Below are 10,610 nucleotides of genomic sequence, written 5' to 3'. Positions count from 1 at the left end.
TGATCTTCCCACTCCAGGAAAGTGCTGACTGCAGCTCTTCAAGTGCTAAGAAATGCCTAAGGAATGCTGCTCTAGTAAAGAACTAGAGAAAAAAGAGCTGGCTGGCACGCTGCAGCACAGAAGCTGAGGAGATGAGGGAAATGATGATGGCTCACAATTCCTGACAAAGCCTTTCCAGGAGTGATGGATATTTAAGAATGGCACTCAGAGACAAAAAAGCCAATCTACACAAAGTGGTTATATTCCTGATCTATGATGCTCTATTTGAGTCCAAATTTAAAATATGGCTGTGCAGTTGAAATCTAGGCTTTTCCCTCAGTGTTTGATTTCCAACCAAATGTATGTAAAAATAGATTTTTCCCATGTGCACTTTCAAGTTACATTTAGGAATGAAAGAAAGAAAAAGGGGTGGCAGGAGAAAATCTTTGCGGAAAGTTGACCAAAAGAATTTTTTTCACTGAACCCTCACATTTCTTTTTGGGCTAATCAGTAAGTTTTCTTACAGATAAAAAATCCATTTTTAAAGAAAATAACTAAAATAAATGTATGAATTTTAAAAATTTTTTTGGATTGTTTCCCTTTTAAATAATGGAAAACCAAAACTCTTTTACTCATTTATACTAAAATCAGCTGATTTTCTAGTTTGATAAGCAAGACTTCTTGAAAATGGGAAATAAACAGGTGTGAGAAAGCTATAATTCTACATGTAAATGACACATAGATGCCACTATTGCTGTAGCAGAAAACTGTTTCTGATATGAATGACATCAGCAGCCTCACCCATGTGTATTCCTGGAGCATCCACTGAGTATTCATCACCATGCTGAGAATTCCTTAGGAGGAAAGGTTTTTTCCATCCTCTTACACTGAGCTTACACCTGTGGGTTCAAATTAATGTCAAATGTGGTACAAAAAGTCTACAAAAGATGACAAAACTGAATTTGGGAGCAGAAACAGAATCAGACATTTATTTGTCAGTAAATAGGGTTTGTAATGTGAGCAACTGCCTAAACACCTAAAAATACAAAAGTCGCCCCTAAAGGCCCATGAAGGATCTCTAATAGATAGTGGCATCAGAAACTGTATATTGGTTAGGGGATACATTTAGTCACGAATAACAGAAACAATCCCTCATCTCCCCCAAAAATGTAACAGTGGCTTAAACAAATTTAGGTGTGTTTTGCATACCTAACAAGAGGTTCCAAGTAGGAAATCTAGGGCTAATTTGACAACTCTTCAGTGCCACTTGGGAGCCAGGCTCATTCCAGCCTCCCATTTCACCGTCCTTGTGTTTGCTTTCTTTTTTGTATGGTTACCTCATTATCATAAGATGGCTACTTCACATCCAGCACTGAGCTAATGATCTGGAGAAGGGAAAGGGTGAACAGCAAAGAGTAAAAGGTACATAAGCTGAGTCTCTCCCTCTTTGAAAGACCCTAATTAGAAGTTTTACCTAGTAAATTCTAATTTTATCCCTTTGGCCATCTCTGGCTGCCAGGAATGCTAGGAAGTGTAGTACTTCTGTTTAGATGAAGTATGATAACCTAAAAAAAACTGAGAACAAGAATGGAAAACAGGAAGATGGATACTGTGAAGGCACCTTGCAGTTTAGTCACAGACAGGAAAAGGAACAGGGAATAGCATGGCTGCCACTCAGTGTCAACCTCAAAAGTTAAGAATAGACATCAGACATCTAGACATTTTTATTTCTCTTCATTAATCTATTTTAATTATTCACAACTTTATCAACATCCTTTGTATTTTCAGGCTACAATGGAGGTTGCCTCCTGCTCCATAAAATAATAATTCAATCTGATTACTCTTTGTTAAGGCTTTATATAAAGCACTAGTTAAGGCTTTATATAAAGCACTAGTTTTATAATATTAGAAATCTATAGCTAACATTTATTTAATAGTCATTGTGCTTCAGGAACCATACATATTACCTTATACAATCCTTAACACATTTCCCTTAATTAAATACTATTTTATTTTTGTCTGTTTTGTTGACCTTTGTATCCCAAAGTGCTTACAATAGTGTCTAAAACTGTCCCAATTAATATTTTGTGGAATAAATGAAGCCCCGTTTTCAAACTGGAAATTTGAAGCATAAATAAATAAGCATATTTATATGTTGTATAACATCTAATTTTAGCAAGTGGCAGAGCCAGAATATAAACCCTTGTTGTTGGAATCCAGAACCTATGTCCTTACCATTTTGACAGCTGATCTCGAGTAGAAATAAACAATTTTCTGGTGTCAAAGAGTATGTTTTACTTGTCAATTAGCATCCTCAGTTTCTAATGCCGTCCTGGAATATCTTAGGTGCCAATAAACACTTTTAATGATTAATGATAGGCAGAAGAGCAGACAGTGACTGGTAGACCTACAAATTCCAACCTTATACCAGCTTTGGGACATTGTGATGGGCCTGGCAAAGTCAGACAAATTCTTTCAGATATTTAAGCAACCTAACTTAGAAATCTCCAGAGAGAACATTCTTCAGTCTTTTTATATAAAGCTTTCCTTTGTTATTCTGAAATCACTTTCAAAATACAAAATAAAACAAAAAAACATAACTAAACATTTTTTTAAAAAAAATTAGAGGAGTAAGAAATAGCACTTGAGCTAAGTTTTTAAACAAAGTTGTATGATTTCAGGCCTTGACATTTGCTGTTTCTTCTGCCTGCAACTTTCTTCCACCAGACATATGTATAACTAATTCTCTTACTTCCTCAGATCTCTGTTCAAATCTCATATCCTCAGGGATACTATCCCTGACCCTTCTATGTAAAATAGTTTCACTCTCTATCCACATACCTTGATTTATTTTTCTTCATAACACATAATGGTACTAGACAGTACATTGTATATTCATTTTTGTGTTGACATCCTCCCACTAGAAAGTAAGAGTCCTAGGAAGAAGGTCTTTGTCTCATTTGGTTACCACCATACCCTCAGAACCTAGAATAGTACCTAACACACTGTAGGATATCACTAGCTATTAATTCAGAGAATAAATGAATCAGTAAAGTTAATTCAAGAATGCAGAAAAGAAAGCTAGCAGATATCAGTACAATGTGCTCTTAAGAAAGTGACTGACTACAGCCAAAACAAAGATGTCTAAGATCAGGTCTTGTACTAATGTAAACATCAGTTATATCAACTAAAATTAGTATACTTTTGGTTCTTATCCTAAAAGAAATTTCTCATATGTACTTTTTCCTCCAGTGAAAGAAGAGGTTTACGTAGTTCTGAATTTTAGTTCATGGATACCATGGGAACAGCTTGCTTCCTGTAATCAGTTATCCAATTTAAGAAAATTTCAAATGTTGTTTAAAAAGAAACAACCTCCAGAGACCCTAACTGGTATTACTGGTGGTTTTAGATATAGTACTAGAAATCATAAAGTTAAATATCAACAAACACAATAAGGAACGAAAGCAATGATGCAACCATTCTGCCTTTGAGAAATAAAATTTTAATGCTGCACCAATCATTCATTCCCTAACTGTTCAGAAGAGAGTTGTAAATGTTGAATTGAATTGGATTTAATAAAAAAGATTTATTAGTAGACATAAGCAAGAACCTATTGACTCTAAAAGAATTATCACTACAATGGTTGTTGAATCATCAATTCCAGGAATATTTTAAATGAGTTTTATTAATCCCCTTTGTTAGGAAAATCTAAATATAGGTACATTTTACTCAGGGAATGAAGCATGTGACCCCTTTAGACACTGCTATGAACTGAATTATGTCCCCCAAAAAATTCATGTTGAAGCCCCAACCCCTGATGTAATCCAGGTTTGTTCACATGGCAGTGGTATTGTGGTATGGGTTTCAAGAGAAAAAGCAGGAGCACGCATGACCTCCTGAGGCTTAAGCTCACAAGCAGCAGTGTTGCTTCTGCCAAATTCTTTTACCAAAGCAAGTCACAAGGCCAGTCCAGGCCCATGGACTAAGGAAATGGACTTACCTCTTGCTGGAAGAATCTGTAAGGTCACGCTGCATTGGTCATGGATACAGGGAGGCTGCTAATTGTGGCCTTTGGTACAATCTATTCACTTTAAAGAACCTGAAAAAAGCAATTTACAAAGTGAATATGTGAATGGAAATAGAAGTGAGAGGGGGGCACCATATGGGGATAAATCAGGGCTGACATTTCTTAGGCATAATTATCATAATTTAAGTAATAGTTATACATAGAGAGGAGTGAGAGTGAAGAGATTATTCTAATTTTCTTAATGAAAGAAAATTCTCTTCTTTAAAGAAAATTTAAAAGAATTTAAATGAAAAGGATCTTAATTAACCTTAACATGGAGATTTTCACTGTCTAAAATAAATCATTTCATGTTGTATTGAAATCTGTGAGTTTCATTTTTCCATTCCTGTTGTATGAATATTTCTCTGTAATAATTTTCTTTGTAGAGCACAATAACTGCCCAGCCAGTCTGCCAGTTCTCTGAGTGGGAGGCTGTCAAATGGTATATGAGAGTCAGGCAAAAACGCAACCATCTTTCTGCATCATGACACTCATGAATCAGACCAAAAGCTTTTGGTAATGTGAAGACAATATATGAGTTTTACGCCTAAGGGTACAGAAATAAAACTGTCATAATTTTCATGTTCCCAGATAGAGGAGGCAAAAGTAAAAAAAAAAATGTAAGCACCCTTCAGTTTCTTTTAAATCTTCCACATGGTTGGTTTTGGTTTTGTTCTGTTTTGTTCTGGTTTGACAATGGTTAAATAAAACGAAAAGTCACATTAATGCTGTCTGTAAGGGGCTTTTTAAAAATTTTTAATTTATAAGAAAGAAGAAATATGTCATTTGAAAAAAGCAAAATTTCTATGAAAAACACAATTATGATTAGTATGTACATCATGTATTCATACACATTCAAGTATGCCAAAAAGTCCTTTATTTTCTATAATTTAACATAAATTCTATTTTGTGTCCTAATTTTTCCAGAGAGGTGAAAACTTAATCTCAGCCAATTCAGTGGCCTTCCATTTTCCCTCTGAGTTACATAGACACTCCAGGGAGCTTACGCAGTACCAAGGTATTGGTAACAGAGGGGTGACACCTGACCTTGTTATCAGCTGTGAACACTGGAATCTACAGAGATGCCCACTATCTCACCTGGGCCTCAGTCATTGTCCCCTACATATCACCGAGCTTTTCCTTGTTCTTGTCAACAAGACCCCATCAGATTCAGCAACTGTCTTCAATACTTCCATGTTCCTGTCTACATACAGAAACTATTAATTTTTCTTTCCACAAAGTGTGGAAATCCTAGCTAGTCTATTTTAAGGTCCTGTGTGCCAAGATATGCTACTTAGTCGATTCAGCTTTCTAAGGTCTTATCTTTTCTTAGTGATTTAACTAGGAAAGCAGGCACATGTCTTTTTCCTTTTGGACCCCAACAAGGCAAACTAGGTTTCATCTTCCTGCCTCTCTGGGATTCAGTTGTGGAAGCAAAATAAAGGACTTTTGACCCTGGACTATTCACAGGTACACTCAAAACTTCCCCTCTAACTCTTTTCCCTCTTATATGCATAAGGAATCTTTACTATATGGTATGTGGAGTAGGAAGGTTGTCCTCTCTCATATTTTCTCTTACATCTTTCATTAATGTTATGAGCAACTTTTGTTGCTCTAAGGAGGGGAAGTGGATTTGATACATTTAGTTTAGGGCTTAGAGTAAAAAACAGTCAACTTCTTTAAAATAAGATGTGAACTTCCTTCTATGTTTAATTCTAATATGTTAATACTATTTCACTGTCTTCTATTATTTAATAAAAATTAGAAACATCACTTTATTTATAAACAGACATAAACATACTCCTCTAAGGAGCAGAAATCAGAAAGAGACTTTTTTGTTTTATTTTTTTCTATTTGTTGCTCTATATTTTCCTCATGAAATGGCCTAAGTGCTAAAAGGAGAAAAGGTCAAAAAGGAAAAGAAAATATAAAGACAAAATAGTCATTAGTAATTCAAAAATAGTAGCCTTCCGCACAAACCACGGTAGTCATGTTTGCTTTATGCTGAATTATTTTTCTCTTGAAAATATTGTTTTCTTGGACAGCACAGAGTTATGTATTAGCAATCTCATCCCAAATGTAGGTCAAAATCAATTCCATTTCATGAAATATTTGATAGCAGATTCTAAAGTAGGATAGTTAGAGAAGACAGTGGATTACTTTGAACTCAGTAGAAAAAGAAGCTGACTTCTTGAAAGACTGATATGGACTTTTCCTTCATTTAATTCTAGTATAAATATGTTTAATGACACATTAATAAAAATTAGAAATATCATTTTATTTATAAACAAACTTATAAAAATAGTCCATCTATTGACTATCTATCTATTCATGTAATTTAAAAATTTATCTGAGGTGAACAGTCTTCTTTCTTACCACTACCCACTAGGATCAGACAACTAATAAGAAGAATGATCTGGAAATACTACACACAGACTGGGTGAGAATGTATGTTTGAGTTTGTGTCTATATGTGCATGTTAAGTATGTTATCTTCATTTCAAGACCAAATAGAAATTCTTTATTGTTCTGGTACAATGTAATTCAAAGTTTCTCAAACTAAAATCCTAACTTTCCTGGGAGTTCATAGTCATATTTGAGAGGAGGGGGCAATGAGTCCTCATAATTGACAACTATTTATGCCTTTTCTCCTTTTTGTTGATTTAGGAAATTAAACATTTACTATGCTATCTTATCCCTGAGTCTGCTGAAAGCACAGTCTCAGTAATGCCATCTTGGTTTCAGGTCATTTATTTGGGACAAGATCAGAAGAAATAGAAGTAGTGGAGCAGGAAGAGTGACGTTAGGAATGGTGGAAAGTCAATAAAGTATATTTATTTAGCTGGTTACCACATAGGACAATCGGGGTCAAATTCCCCTGGGGAACCTATGAGGGATCATGTAGAACATGCTTCAGATTGAACTCACTGAAGGACAAGCAAATAGGGCATTTATACACCTACTCACATCCTCATTTCTGGAGAGATGCCTCCAAGATTGTCAACTCCTCTCTCGCTTCCAGCCTGCTCCTATTCACAGGGGCTGAGTCTACTGTGGTTTTGGAAACACACAGTGAAGCCCGTCACGTGCAATTGAGGAAGGTGATGACAATGTGCATACCCATCTACATTTAATTTGTTGAACTCTCTAAAGCTTTTTCTCTTTGAACAAATTATGATAATACTTGCTTTGTCTTCCTTTCAGGATCTAGTACTTTCTAGGATTTTTACAGGTGTATCAATTAGTTCTTGCCACCCAATGTGTGATGATAGGTAGGTAAATACTGACCCTATTTGCAGGTGAGAAATCAGAGGTTCAGACAGGAAAATTAACTTTCTGGACCTTCAAACCTCTTCACTAGTATTCTTTTCAATATACTAAGCTGCTTCTGTTGAACTAACAGATCTAAAATTTAGAAAGAACTTTGAGTGCACAAAGACCTTTGGATTAAGCCACCATGATTCAAACTATAAATTCCACCCTGTAACTTTCAGTCCTCAGGAAAAAAAAAAGAGAGAGAGAGAGAGAGAGGAGAATACCTTACTCAGAACTCTTTTGGCTTTGACTAGCAGAAACCCAACTTAGGCAAAGAAGGAATTTATTGACTCAGGTAACCAAAGGGTGGACAGGGAGTCCTCTAGGTGACTTTGTTTCTGTTTATTGGTTCCCTTTGTGTCTACTATAAACCAGCTTTTTCTCCAGGCTAGAGTGCATTTCCATTCTATTCAGAATTGAAGACACTCCTACAGAATTGAGAAAAGGGAAACTGGAGTGGAGTCTCTCTAAGCCAAAGTTTAAAAATCCCAGAGAAGAGCTCTGGTTGGCCCAGCTGCTGTCAGGCATGCACCTGTTAATAGATAATTGGTACCAGAGAAGCAGGATTGGCTTGAACTTTCATATCTCCAAACTGAAGCATTTCTTGGAAAAGTTAGAAGCATTTCTTGGAAAAGTTAGAAGGTACATTTTGGGGCAAATATATCAGTTGCTATCTGTCTATTCCAGAGAGGAAAATAATGTCACATCTACTTTCTTAATATTGATTTCATTATGCATAAAAGCTTAAATTATTTTTCTTTCTTTCTGGCTTTTCATTTTTTTCTTAAGTATATTTGACCAAGTTGGCCAAACTGCTCTGATGTTTTGACCCTATTTAGGCGCAATCATTACCTTAGTTGAGAGAAGAAATCGCTACGGAATTGAGATGAAAAATTATTTTTCTGTTAAGTATTAGTAATTGTCTGTTAAGATCTGGGCTATATCTATGAATGTTCCTTGGGTGAAAGAAATGGAAACTAATACCAAGAGAAGGTTAAAGTGGAAAAAGATGATAGCCAGATCACTGTCTTTAAAAAGACAGTAGAGCATAGGGATTAAAAACACAAACATTGAAACCCTTATTCATATTCAGAACCCAGCTCTACCACTTACCTAGCTGTGTGACCTTGAGCAAGTTACATCGCCTTTCATATCTTCAGCTTTCTCATTTGTAAACTAAGAATAATAATAGTACTCACCTCACAGAGTTGTTGTAAGCACTATTATGAGTTAATATATCTGGCACAGATAAAGTTACTTATTATTTTTATTATATTGAGTGCCTCCAATATAATGGGCTGGATATTTTGAGAAGTAAGAGAAGAGACGCCCAAACAGAATTATAAACATTTATGTTCAGGAGCTCTTTTTAGGGAATGGAATAAAAAAAGGTTAAGGATTACTTTGACAAAAGAAAAAGCGAAGAGTTAGTTCTTGTATAATGCATTAAATAAAGTCAGAGTGTGATGGAAAGAGATACCTGGAGATGGTGAAGAAGACCCACGCAGACAAGAGTTGAAGGTGACTGAAAGATGGTGTGAGTAATCACAGAAGGCAGGCTAAAAGGACAAATTAGAAAGAGCTTAAAGTTGGAAGGAGAAAGGAAGGCTTGAAAAGACCAGAAATACATTTCATGTTGCAGAGAGTATGAACCAGTGAAGAATGAACACCAAGACCTTTATAAAAGAGAGAAAACAGCTGACAGGAAAAAAACAGTCCCTGTGTTGGGAGAATAATTTAGAACAGCAGTTGGCTTATTCTGCTCTTGCAACTACAACTGTCAGCACTCTGGTAAGATCATGTGATTGGGGAAGGTGATTAACAAAGAGAAGAGGTAGAGAATTGCAAAAGTAGTAGGCAAAAAGATGTCCTTATAATTAAGAAATCAGTGGGAACCAAATAAAACTGGAAATATTAAAGCCCCAAGCACATCCAGTCGATGAATATAATCTTTCTCATTTGTTTAATGATTCCCATTGATGTGCATGTCTATGGGGACAATATGTTCAAGGTTGATAGAGCAGCTTTGAATGTGCATAGGAAATGTAGAGTTGATTTATGTAGACCATAGAACTGAATCAAGGTCTGAATCCATCATGATCAAATGACAATTTTGGCCCTCTAATGCTCTCTAAATGGACCATAGAAAAGAGTCTTTGAATTGGCATCACAGCTCCAACACTGTGTGCAACCTTGGACCTTAACTTCTTCAAGCCTCAGTTCTCATATCTTAACTTCTTCAAGCCTCAGTTCTCATATCTATAAAATTAGAATAATAATGTAAAGTGTTTATTGTACCAGTGCCAGGCACAAAGTAAACAATACATGTATAAGTGTCCACTAGTATAATCTTTGTAGGGGATACCATCTCCCTTTTCAAATTCACTGATTAGATCCATTCTATTAACTCTTAGTTTTGACATAATATATTTAAAAGTAAAAGCTTTAAATTATTTCAAAGTATTTTTTCTTAATAACTATTTATTTTATTTATTTACAAAAATTTGATAAAAATGAGGGGAAGGGAGGCAAAGTCCTAAGCCAGCACACCTGTTCCCAGCAAATAAAAAACATTCAACACTTACAATCACACTGGCCATATTCTCCACATTGATTCTAAAGATTAAATCTCTTCACATAAAAGTCTTAGATTTGTGTTGGTCCTACGAGGGCAAACACACATTATCTGCATCTAGGAATTTTATTTCTAATTTGAATGTAATGGTTTTCTGGAAAAGAGAGGCTTGAAAAGCTGTTTTTTTGTACTTTCCAGGGAAGTTTTGACCAATAAATTATGGTGTCATATCAGAACACCCATCCTCTAATGCAAGAGACTCCAGACACATTTTTTCAAAATAACAGGGAATGCATTAGCGGAATAGCCTCTCCTAAGTGAGAGAGACAGAGGTCCCTGAAATGGCTGCTCACTTGGGAGAAGCCTCCAGCCACACCTTCTCTCCTGACAAATGCACACCTCAAGGATACAACCCTATGCTATTTGCAGCTGAGCAGAGGTCATGCTAGAGACAAGATATTTCAGTAAAAGAACTTTTCCATCAACGAATACTCTCCAAACTCTAGTGGCCATGAGGCAAAGGTACTATCTTACCTTTGAACAAGTTAGAAATCCTTATTCCAAGAATGGAAAATATTCAAGCAAAATTTTCCCTGGTCATTTATAACATCAAAAAGTAAAAACTTGAAATATTGCTTTTTATGGCCTAAGGCGATCTCAATTTTCTTTCTTCGAC

General features: G+C 35.6%; 1 long non-coding RNA gene across 1 annotated transcript in view; it reads right to left on the bottom strand.

Moving 5' to 3' along the window:
• Positions 1-784: 784 nt before the first annotated feature.
• The window catches only part of LOC111745430, a 79,328-nt gene continuing 69,502 nt past the window's right edge, over positions 785-10,610 (bottom strand). The window contains exons 2-3 of the long non-coding RNA XR_002782641.1: positions 3,980-4,078; positions 785-878 (exon numbers count right to left, since the gene is read on the bottom strand). This is a non-coding gene — a long non-coding RNA (uncharacterized LOC111745430). The remainder of the gene's footprint in view (positions 879-3,979; positions 4,079-10,610) is intronic.

Source organism: Pteropus vampyrus, unplaced genomic scaffold (genome assembly GCF_000151845.1).
Source record: "Pteropus vampyrus isolate Shadow unplaced genomic scaffold, Pvam_2.0 Scaffold6, whole genome shotgun sequence".
Lineage (NCBI taxonomy): Eukaryota > Metazoa > Chordata > Mammalia > Chiroptera > Pteropodidae > Pteropus > Pteropus vampyrus.
This window is presented reverse-complemented; position numbering and strand designations above follow the sequence as displayed.